This window comes from Brassica rapa, chromosome A06 (genome assembly GCF_000309985.2).
Source record: "Brassica rapa cultivar Chiifu-401-42 chromosome A06, CAAS_Brap_v3.01, whole genome shotgun sequence".
In the NCBI taxonomy this organism is placed as follows: Eukaryota; Viridiplantae; Streptophyta; class Magnoliopsida; order Brassicales; family Brassicaceae; genus Brassica; species Brassica rapa.
Genome location: NC_024800.2, coordinates 1311991 through 1324766, shown reverse-complemented (window position 1 = coordinate 1324766; position 12776 = coordinate 1311991). Strand labels below are relative to the sequence as shown.

At 33.1% G+C, this 12776-nt stretch overlaps 1 non-coding gene across 1 annotated transcript; it reads right to left on the bottom strand.

Annotated features, from left to right (window-relative positions):
- Positions 1 to 6213: 6213 nt before the first annotated feature.
- On the bottom strand, positions 6214 to 6320 carry LOC117126370. Its single transcript, XR_004448938.1, has one exon. It is a non-coding gene; the product is annotated as a small nucleolar RNA R71 (small nucleolar RNA).
- Positions 6321 to 12776: the final 6456 nt, after the last annotated feature.

Genomic DNA, 12776 nt, shown 5'->3' with positions numbered 1-12776 from the left:
CATTCAAGCGTTTATCCTGAAACACTTCTTTCCTCGCCGAATCAGGTATTGGTTCATGTTGGTTTAATATTGTTTTTGGTTTATTAACCGATTTAGGATAGTCCTATTGTAAATATAATTTAAGTTGGTTTTGCATATATTATGCTTAAAATTAAATAATAGTAATATTATGCTTAAAATATAATTTTAGAGAGTTTTCAAATATAGTTTAGAGAACATTATAGGTGATGAATTTAATTTATTAAATTCGTTTATTACTTAAAACTAAGTTTTCTTAAAAACATACTGAGTTATAAATATCAATGATGGATTGGTGAGTATAACATGAAGACAAAAATATAAATATTTTATTTTCAAGATAAGAAATTCAGTTACTCAATATATAATATCTTAAATTATTTTTTAAAAAATATACATAATTTATATATATAGATTAATCTTCCAAACTTAAACTATTATATTATATATGAATAATTTTTTTAAATAAAAACAATTTCTGATTAAAAAAAATAAATAAAAAAACAAATGGTTAAACATCAATATCATCTAGGTTAAGTATACGAACAGCACAAATTCAAACATCACAAAAAATATTTACATAAACATTATAATACAATAATTTAATCAAAAAATACAATAAAAAAATAATATTCAAAAGAATAGTTATATACTTATATTTGAAAATCAAAGATATTTTTGCTAAAATTGTAATTACCTCGCCAAGAAGATCGACCATCTTTTTTACGGATTGATCGATTGTTAAGCATGTGGTCGATCCGAAAATACTCTGCAGTTTAATTAAATATCTAAAACATTTATTCCAACACTCAACAGATAGTTTTCCTAAATATGATAACTAGATAGCCAATAAAATTACAAAAAATATTTAAATAGTAAAAAATATGTTAATTTAACGTGTTAAAATTTAAAAATAAATTTTAATTATGACATACATCTTAACATTTATATAAATATATATCATAACCTAAATATAAATAATTTAACAACTTAAATTAGAAAAATATAAAAATCCCGGGCGTAGCCCGGGTTAATCCCTAGTCTCTACTAATAAAAGGGACCTTTTGAGACTCCACAGAGCGTCCACATCAGCAAAAAAAACTTCTCTCGAAAGATGACACGTGGCATAAAATATAGTTTTACATTTTAATATTACAAATTTTTGAAAATTATAAATAATATGTAAACATACAACACAAAAAAAATAGAAAAACTACATTAAACATATGTAAGATTACCATTTTTCACTTAAAAAAAAGACGGCTTATCTCCATAATGTAACATTACCGTTTTATACAAAAAAAAAACAAAAAACATTATATATAATTTCAAAAATAATAAATATATGTAAACATACAACATAAAAAATAGAAATACTACATTAAACATATGTAAGATTACCATTTTACATTTTTATTTAAAAATAATAATATGTAAACATACAACACTCTACTAATAAAATGGACCTTTCGAGGCTCCATAGAGCGTCCATATCAGCAAAAAAAACTTCTCTCGAAAGATGACACGTGGCATAAAATATAATTTTACATTTTAATATTACAAATTTTTGAAAATTATAAATAATATGTAAACATACAACACAAAAAATAGAAAAACGACATTAAACATATGTAAGATTACCATTTTTCACTTAAAAAAAAAGACGGCTTATCTCCACAATGTAACATTACCGTTTTATACAAAAAAAAACAAAAAACATTATATATAATTTCAAAAATAATAAATATATGTAAACATACAACATAAAAAATAGAAATACTACATTAAACATATGTAAGATTACCATTTTACATTTTTATTTAAAAATAATAATATGTACACATACAACACTCTACTAATAAAAGGAACCTTTTGAGGCTCCATAGAGCGTCTACATCAGCAAAAAAAACTTCTCTCGAAAGATGACACGTGGCATAAAATATAGTTTTACATTTTAATATTACAAATTTTTGAAAATTATAAATAATATGTAAACATACAACACAAAAAATAGAAAAAATACATTAAACATATGTAAGATTACCATTTTTCACTTAAAGAAAAAGACGGCTTATCTCCATAATGTAACATTACCGTTTTATACAAAAAAAAACAAAAAACATTATATATAATTTCAAAAATAATAAATATATGTAAACATACAACATAAAAAATAGAAATACTACATTAAACATATGTAAAATTACCATTTTACATTTTTATTTAAAAATAATAATATGTAAACATACAATATAAAAAATGGAAAAACTACATTAATTAAACATATGTAAGATTACCATTTTTCACTAAAAAAAGACGGCTTATCTCCATAATGTAATATTACTATTTTGTAAAAAAAACATTATATATAATTTCGAAAATAATAAATAATATGTAAACATACAACATAAAAAATGGAAATACTACATTAAACATATGTAAGATTACCATTTTACATTTAAAAATAACAATAATATGTAAACACACAACATAAAAAAATAGAAAAACTACATTAAACATATGTAAGATTACAATTTTCACTAAAAAAACGGCTTATCTCCATAATGTAACATTACCATTATATTAAAAAAAGAAAAAAAACATAAATATAACTATTTGACTATTTGTCCAAGTTTTTCTATTAAACATTGCCGCTTTACACTAAAAATGGAAAAATACATTAAGATTTAAACATCTATCTTAAAATATAAAATATATAAATTAACTAAATATAAAGTATAAGAAAGAGAAATACTCAATATATAGAAAAATAAATAATAAGTAAATATTATAAATATACAAATTATATATACAATAATAAGTAAATGCACAATTTATAAAAAATGGAAAGAGTATATTAAATATTAAACATCTATCTTAAAATGTAAAATATAGATATTAAGTAAATAGAAAGTATAAGAAAAAGAAATACACAACTTAAAAACAATGGAAAAAGTATATTAAGATTTAAGCATCCATCTTAAAATGTAAAATATAGATATTACGCAAATAGAAAGTATAAGAAAAGGAAATACACAATTTAAAAAATGGACAAAGTACATTAGTATTTAAACATCTATCTTAAAATGTAAATCTATCTTAAAATATAAAATTATTAGTAAATAGAAAGTATAAGAAATAGAAATACACAATATAAAAAAATAAGTAAATATATAATATAAGTAAATACCCAATTTAAAAAATGGAAAATTACATTAAGTTTTAAAAATATATCTTAAAATTTAAAATATAGATATTACGTAAATAGAAAGTATAACAAATGAAAATATACAATTTTAAAAAAATGAAAAACGTACATTAAGATTTAAACATCTATATTAAAATGTAAAATAGAGATATTAAGTAAATAAAAAGTACAAGAAATATAAATACATATACAGGAAAATAAATAATAAGTAAATAATAAGTAAATAATGTAAATATATAATATATGAATTATATATATAATAATAAGTAAATACACAACAAAATTTAAAAAATGGAAAAAGTTCATTAAGCATTAATCATCTATCTTAAAATGTAAAATATATAATATAAGGAAATACACAATTTAAAAAAATGGAAAAATTACATTAAAATTTAAATATCTATTTTAAAATATAAAATATAGATATTACGTAAAAAAAATAAGAAATGGAAATAAACATTTTAAAAAATGAAAAAAGTATATTAAGATTTAAACATCTATCTTAAAATGTACATCTATCTTAAAATGGTAATAAATTATATAAAAATGGAAATACCACATTAAAAAAAAATATAGTTTTACATCAAGAAAGTCCCTATAAAACTCATTATACCATCAACATCAACCTCACACTATCAAGGAAAGCTTCAAAGCACTCGAGCAAAAAAATGGTTCCACTATTAACTCTTGCCGTCCCAAAAAATTTTAATGACCTTGAAGGAGATTTTTTATAAGAACGAACTTTTTATTAGGTGGATTCATTATTGGGAACCCCGCAACTTCCAAAGGTGATATCTTGCATATTTGCATTGTTTTATCCATTCATCCATTAGCATTTTCATCATATAGATTAGGATTTAGCCATGTCTAGGTTGCATTTTGCATTCATTGTCCTCATTAGGTGTTGGAGTGCCACATGGAGTTCTTGGGGACATTTGGATGCATTTGGAGCTTAAAGGACGTGAAACAGGTGATCATTGGACGAGCAGAGCATGGGAGCGAGGTTCCGCAGCGACGTCATAAGGTCGCTCCAAAGCACCTCTCAGAGCGACCTAGCTAGAGCGACCCCGTGAAGTCGCTCGCCATATTCATCCCGTAGGAAGCTAGAGCGACTTGCCCAGAGCGACGCACCGAGGTCGCTCGCATCTCACACCCTTCTCGGAGCGACCTCCCAAAGCGACACCCCGAGGTCGCTCGCGTCTCTATGGCGAGACGACACGAAGCGAAGCCTGGAGCGACCTCTCAGAGCGACCTTGGTAGGTCGCTCCCGATCCAGAGCGACCCGTTGGAGCGACACACCAAAGTCGCTCGCGACCTCTCGCCCGGACACACCAAAAATCGGCCCTGGAGCGACTTCCCGGAGCGACACCTGCAAGTCGCTCCGCGTTATTTTGCTGCCGAAAATCATGATTTCTTAAGGACCTTTTTGCAATTTATTTTGGACGTTTTGCACTTGGAAAAACCTATGTTTTAAACATCTTTTGTAGCCACCAGTGGCAGATTATCTTTTATCTTTTGATCTATTGAGAAAGACACAAGAACTCTCTTGAGAAGTTCATCTCTTGGATTTTGATTGTTATGTTCTTGTGTTCTTGTTGATTTCTTATCTATTTCTTTACATGATTAATCTGAAATCCAATATGGGTTTAAGAGGAATCATGGAGATTAGTGAGTAATCACCTTTTGAATTCATGGGTTAGGGAGATTAAGGGTGATTAGGTTAGTTCTAGGATGTTTTAGTGTAGATCATTCTTGTTCCTTGCTAGTAGAGTATTCATAATGCATCTTCTGAGTTGGCCACTCAAAAGTTGATCAATAGACATTTCCCACCCAAAAGGTGTTTGATGAAATGCCTGAGACAACTCTCCTAGGCTTTAGTATACTTTGCCAAAGACATTTGTTGTTAAAGATGCTAAGATAGCTAATAGACTTGTTAGTAATGATTGCTTTCATATTATTCAACCAAAGACATTTGATGTTTGAGATATGTTAGCAAATGAGCATTCATCTAGACATAGAGCTTGCTTAGAATTGTGTCTAGGCTTAAGGTTGATAGTTTGATTGATCATTTGCCATCCTTAGTTCGATACTTGATCACCCAAGGTCTAATCCCTATGCCCATGAGTTCTCTTTTCCCTTAGTCAAGAAAGTATCATTCTGTTATTGCTTTCTAGTTTAGTAGTATTTAAAACCCATCTAAATCATTGGTTGCACTTAGATTAAGTGAGTACTTGCATTCTCAGTGCTTTGATATCCCTCAGAACTGGTTCGACAATCATTTATACTACAACATTTGTCTTAGGAGCCTTGAAAACTCCTAACATCAAATTGGCGCCGTTGCCAAATTCTGAGTAGATTTGAACATTGAGATTTAGTCACTTGCTTGAGACTAAGTCATTTTTATTTTCTTTTGGTTACTGATTCTTTTTCTTCACCTCCCTTTAATCTACAGGTGTATGAACTTGAGGAGCAGGGGTCCATCAAACCTAGTTCCAATAGCTGCAGACATCAGAGCTTTAGAGAGAGAGTGTGCTAGAAATAGAAGAGAAGAAGAGCAACAGGCTCACTTGCAGAGATTGAGTACTGATATGGGAGACATACCTCAAAACCAACAGCGAGCAGCTCGACCCATTGGCACTTACGACCGCCCCAACATTCATGGTCATAGATTGGGAATCCGAGCACCCGCTGTGGCAGCCAACAACTTTGAGATCAAATCAGGACTCCTCAACGTGATCGAGAACAACAAGTATCATGGCTTGGCTCTAGAGGATCCATTTGATCACTTGGACAGGTTCGACAGCTACTGTGGGTTGTCAAAAACCAATGGTGTGTCCGAAGATGCCTTAAAGCTCAAGCTATTCCCTTTCTCTTTGGGGGATAAGGCACGTCAGTGGGAGAAGTCTCTACCCAGTGACTCCATCACTACTTGGGATGACTGCAAGAAAGCATTCTTGGAGAAGTTCTTCTCTACTTCAAGAACTGCTAAGCTGAGAAACGAGATTTCCAGCTTTCAACAGAAGAACTTGGAAGGCTTCAGTGAAGCCTGGGAGAGATTCAAGGGCTACCAAGCTCAATGCCCACACCATGGCTTTTCTAAGGAGAGCTTGCTAAGCACATTCTACCGTGGTGCTCTTCCTAAGTACAGAGCCAGACTGGATACAGCTAGCAATGGGTTCTTCTTGGGGAGAACTGAGGAGGATGCAGAAGAACTGGTTGACAACATGGTAAAGAGTGATGCAGTCTACAGTGGAGACCACGACAGAAGCAGTAGAACTGAGGATAAGCAAACGAGGAAGGAGTTGAAAGCTCTACAGGATAAGATAGACATCCTCCTTGCTGATAAAGCTACCCAAGAGCAGCTGCACTTTGTCGGCAACCCAAGCCAAGAGACACCAGCTATTGTCCATGAAGTTGAGGGTTTGGAAGGTCAGGAAGAGCTGTGTTTCATCAACAACAATGGTAGCTGGTACAAGAAAGAACCCAACTTTCAGTACAACAACTACCAACAGAAGTCCTATTCCAACAACCAGCAGAGTGGCTATCCGCCAAGAAACAACCAGCAAGGCAGCTATCAGCCTCAGCAAAACCCCTCGTCTGGTTCCTCTGCTCCTCAAGAGAGCAGCACTGATACCTTACTGAAGCAAATCTTGGAGTCTCAGACTAGAAGTGAGAAGCAAGTTGGTTATGAGTTGAAGAACCTTCATTCCAAGATTGATGGGAGCTACAATGAGCTCAACAACAAATTCTCACACCTTGCTTCTACAGTCAGGAATTTAGAGAATCAATTTGCTTCCATGAACACTCACCAGAATCGCCAGCAAGGATCTCTACCTGGAAAGTCTGACCAAAATCCCAAGGAGGCCAAAGCTATCACCCTTAGGAGCGGTAAGCAGTTACCTCCTAGAACCCTCACCAAGGATGCTGAGAAATTAGGTGAGGGGGTTGCCATCAACATAGATGATGAAGTGGTGATTGTTGATGAGAAGATCAATGACGAGATCTTGGAGAAGATAGTGGAAGCCAAAGGTAAAGGAAAGGTTGGAGAGGAGAAGAAGACAGTAAAGGATGGTGAAGTTGTTACTCCAGCAAGTGAAAGTTCTTTTGTTCCTCCTCCCTATGAACCCAAACTTCCATTCCCTGGTAGATTCAAGAAGCAGCTGCTAGAGAAATACAAAGCTCTGTTTGAGAAGCAAATGAGTGAAGCTCAGGTTGCAATGCCCATCATCGATGCTTTCATGTTGATTCCTCAATACAACAATTTCCTGAAAGATGTTGTAGCTGCAAAGAAGAAGGAGATGGAAAGCATGATGAATCTTACCCATGAGTGCAATGCCATCATCCAGAGGCTTGATGTTCCAGAGAAATTAGAGGATCCAGGAAGCTTCACACTACCTTGTGCTCTTGGACCTATGGTATTTGAGAAAAGTCTCTGCGATTTGGGAGCTAGTGTCAGCTTGATGCCTTTGTCTGTTGCAAAGAAGCTTGGATTCACTCAGTACAAGAAGTGTAGACTCTCTCTGGTGTTAGCTGATCGTTCAGTGAAGTACCCTGTGGGCATCTTAGAGGACCTCCCTGTGAAGATTGGAAGGTATGAGATACCTACAGATTTTGTGGTGCTTGAGATGGGTGAGGAGGCTCAAGATCCATTGATTCTAGGAAGGCCATTCTTAGCTACAGCAGGAGCTATTGTTAATGTGAAGGAAGGCACGATTGATCTCCATTTGGGTAAAGAGAACATCCTCCACTTTGACATCAAGAGGAAAATGAGGAAACCAACTGTGTTCGGGCAAGCCTTCTACATTGAAGAGATGGACACCCCTGCTGATGAGCACCTTGAAGAGTTACCACCTGAGGACGACGAGGAGGGAGCATCTCCCTCTACTCATTCCCTATAGAAGGTAACCCACCACACTCCCTTGTATATACCATTTCATTTTTGCATATTAGTCTTCTTTTCGGTATCTCTCTCTCTACTTGACGACACAGAGACTGTGTCACTCAAGTTTGGGGGAGGTACCAAGTATTTGATCATGTTTGCTTTGATGTTGTTTCATTGAGTCATGCATGGCATACCTATTTGCATAGATAAAAAAAAAAAAAATCAATCATTTAGTTTGCATCATTTGCATTTTTAGGAGAGTCTAGAGCATATAGGTTGCATTCACTTGCATTGGGAGCAATGATTTGAATGCCTTGTAAAGAACACTACGTTGCACTTGACTAGCTTTTGCACCTCTCAAAAAGACTTGTATGTTTCGAGCCTTGAAAACTCTTCCTGAAACTTGTTGATTGCTGAAACTCAGTCTTTGAAGCCAACTACAACCTTATTAGAAATGAATGAACTTAATGCTTCTTGCTTAGGGTCCCTTGTGTACTGAGTCATGGCTATACACACTGGAGTTGTCACATCTTTTATGCCAATCTTTTTGACAAACTCTAGTGGTAGACCACTCCCAAAACCTTTCCTTCCTTTTAAGCTTTCATTGTTTGATGAGTGAGGCCTTCTTCGGAAAGTCTTACATGCGCATAATGTTGAGAGTATCGGGAACGACAATGCTTGATCTTCATTTTTGCTAGATTGGACACTCTTTTGTCTAGCTATAGGTGGGAGGGTGAGTGTTGTGATCATGATTTGGGAGAAATGAAAAATAAAAAGGATAGACTCTTTGTGCTTAAGTGAATCGATTTTCTGGGATAAGTAGAGAACCTCTAGCTCTAGTTTTGAAAAGTCTTGGCCCCCAACCTAAAAAAAAAAAAAAAATATATAAAAAAAAAAAAAAAAAAAAAAAAAAAAAAAAAAAAAGAAAAAAAGAAAAAGGGGGCTAGCAAAGTTGTTAGGAGCTAAGAAATGTTTTGAGGTTGTGAAAAATCCCTTGTAGATTTCAAAGAGAAGGAGTTAAAGTTCTTAGGATCTTTTGGTGAGAGATGTGAGTAGGGTTTGACATTGGGAAATGATTGTGTGATTTGTATGTTTGGGAAAAGGGTAGAACAATGGAGATTGAGCATTGTATGCATGAGTTGGTCCCTTTCTTAGATATATTATGTGCAATGTCAAGGCTACTTGTTTTGAGAGTAAACCACCTTAAAGATCATATGTTTTGAACCTCTTGAATCACTTGAATAAAAGCCTTCCCTTACCCAACCAAATGACTTGGACCAACTGACCATTTGCAAGAATTCACCTGATGTTTTGTGCTTAATGAATGTGAGAGTTGGTTGATTTGAATGTGTGGATGCTTGATGATGAGTGTAAGAACAAAAAGAGTTAAGATAGGCCTAGAGAAGCTAGAGTGTAATAAGAGAGTGTGCTAGTTGTGTTTCTTTTGGCTATGTGCTCCCACCTTCAACCTCTCTCCCTATGAGTTCTAGAAAGTTCACTTGTGGACAAGTAAAAGAACAAGTTTGGGGGAGTTGATATCTTGCATATTTGCATTGTTTTATCCATTCATCCATTAGCATTTTCATCATATAGATTAGGATTTAGCCATGTCTAGGTTGCATTTTGCATTCATTGTCCTCATTAGGTGTTGGAGTGCCACATGGAGTTCTTGGGGACATTTATGCATTTGGAGCTTAAAGGACGTGAAACAGGTGATCATTGGACGAGCAGAGCATGGGAGCGAGGTTCCGCAGCGACGTCATGAGGTCGCTCCAAAGCACCTCTCAGAGCGACCTAGCTAGAGCGACCCCGTGAAGTCGCTCGCCATATTCATCCCGTAGGAAGCTAGAGCGACTTGCCCAGAGCGACGCACCGAGGTCGCTCGCATCTCACACCCTTCTCGGAGCGACCTCCCAAAGCGACACCCCGAGGTCGCTCGCGTCTCTATGGCGAGACGACACGAAGCGAAGCCTGGAGCGACCTCTCAGAGCGACCTTGGTAGGTCGCTCCCGATCCAGAGCGACCCGTTGGAGCGACACACCAAAGTCGCTCGCGACCTCTCGCCCGGACACACCAAAAATCGGCCCTGGAGCGACTTCCCGGAGCGACACCTGCAAGTCGCTCCGCGTTATTTTGCTGCCGAAAATCATGATTTCTTAAGGACCTTTTTGCAATTTATTTTGGACGTTTTGCACTTGGAAAAACCTATGTTTTAAACATCTTTTGTAGCCACCAGTGGCAGATTATCTTTTATCTTTTGATCTATTGAGAAAGACACAAGAACTCTCTTGAGAAGTTCATCTCTTGGATTTTGATTGTTATGTTCTTGTGTTCTTGTTGATTTCTTATCTATTTCTTTACATGATTAATCTGAAATCCAATATTGGTTTAAGAGGAATCATGGAGATTAGTGAGTAATCACCTTTTGAATTCATGGGTTAGGGAGATTAAGGGTGATTAGGTTAGTTCTAGGATGTTTTAGTGTAGATCATTCTTGTTCCTTGCTAGTAGAGTATTCATAATGCATCTTCTGAGTTGGCCACTCAAAAGTTGATCAATAGACATTTCCCACCCAAAAGGTGTTTGATGAAATGCCTGAGACAACTCTCCTAGGCTCTTAGTATACTTTGCCAAAGACATTTGTTGTTAAAGATGCTAAGATAGCTAATAGACTTGTTAGTAATGATTGCTTTCATATTATTCAACCAAAGACATTTGATGTTTGAGATATGTTAGCAAATGAGCATTCATCTAGACATAGAGCTTGCTTAGAATTGTGTCTAGGCTTAAGGTTGATAGTTTGATTGATCATTTGCCATCCTTAGTTCGATACTTGATCACCCAAGGTCTAATCCCTATGCCCATGAGTTCTCTTTTCCCTTAGTCAAGAAAGTATCATTCTGTTATTTGCTTTCTAGTTTAGTAGTAATTTAAAACCCATCTAAATCATTGGTTGCACTTAGATTAAGTGAGTACTTGCATTCTCAGTGCTTTGATATCCCTCAGAACTGGTTCGACAATCATTTATACTACAACATTTGTCTTAGGAGCCTTGAAAACTCTTAACATCAAAAGGGCAAACTTATTCATGGAAATTGAATTGTTTTTCATAGACTCAAAGGTATTCTTACAAATTTAAATTAATCTAATCCATAATTTTATTGTTAATATTCATACTAACTCTTTCATGATCAAACCATTACAGTTAATATCCATTCAAGCGTTTATCCCGGAACACTTCCTTCCTCGCCGAATCAGGTATTAGTTCATGTTGGTTTAGTATTGTTTTTGGTTTATTAACCGGTTTAGGATGGTCCTATTGTAAATATAATTTAAGTTGATTTAGCATATATTATGCTTAAAATAACTTAAATTAAATAATAGTTTAAAATATAATTGTAGAGGGTTTTCAAATATAGTTTACAGAACATTATAGGTGATGAATTTAATTTATTAAATTCATTTATTACTTCAAACTAAGTTTTTTTTTTTTAAACACACTGAGTTATAAATATCAATGATGGATTGATGAGTATAACATGAAGACAAAAATATAATTATTTGATTTTCAAGATAAGAAATTCAGCTTTTATTCAGTTACTCAATATATAACATCTTAAATTATTTTTTAAAACATACACATAATTTATATATATAGATTAATCTTCCAAACTTAAACTATTATATTATATATGAATAATGTTTTTAAATAAAAATAATTTCTGATTTAAAAAAAATAAAAACAACAAATGGTTATTTTCAAATAATGGATGTAATTTACATTATACTATCATTTAACAAGTATTAGATACGTTTTGATATATCATTATTTTCTATTTCCAGAAAACAATAAATTGTTAAACATCAATATCATCTAGGTTAAGTATACGAACAAAACAAATTCAAACATCACAAAAAATATTTACATAAACATTATAATACAATAATTTAATCAAAAAAATACAATTCAAAAAGAGAATATTCAAAAGAATAGTTATATACTTGATATTTGAAAATCAAAGATATTTTTACTAAAATTGTACTTACCTGGCCAAGGAGATCGACCATCTTTTTACGGATCGATCGATTGTTGAGCATGTGATCGATCCAAAAATACTCTGCAGTTTAATTAAATATCTAAAACATTTATTCCAACACTCAACAGATAGTTTTGCTAAATATGATAATTAGATAGCCAACAAAATTACAAAAATATTTAAATTGTAAAAATATGTTAATTGAACGTGTTAAAATTTAAAATAAATTTTAATTATGACATGCATCTTAAGATTTATAAAAAATATATATCATAACCTAAATATAAATAATTTAACAACTTAAATTAGAAAAAAATAAAAATCCCGGGCATAGCCCGGGTTAATCCCTAGTCTCTACTAATAAAAGGGACCTTTTGAGGCTCCACAGAGCGTCCACATCAGCAAAAAAAACTTCTCTCGAAAGATGACACGTGGCATAAAATATAATTTTACATTTTAATATTACAAATTTTTGAAAATTATAACTAATATGTAAACATATAATACAAAAAATTGAAAAACTACATTAAACATATGTAAGATTACCATTTTTCACTTAAAAAAAAAGACGGCTTATCTCCATAATGTAACATTACCGTTTTATAAAAAAAAACAAAAAACATTATATATA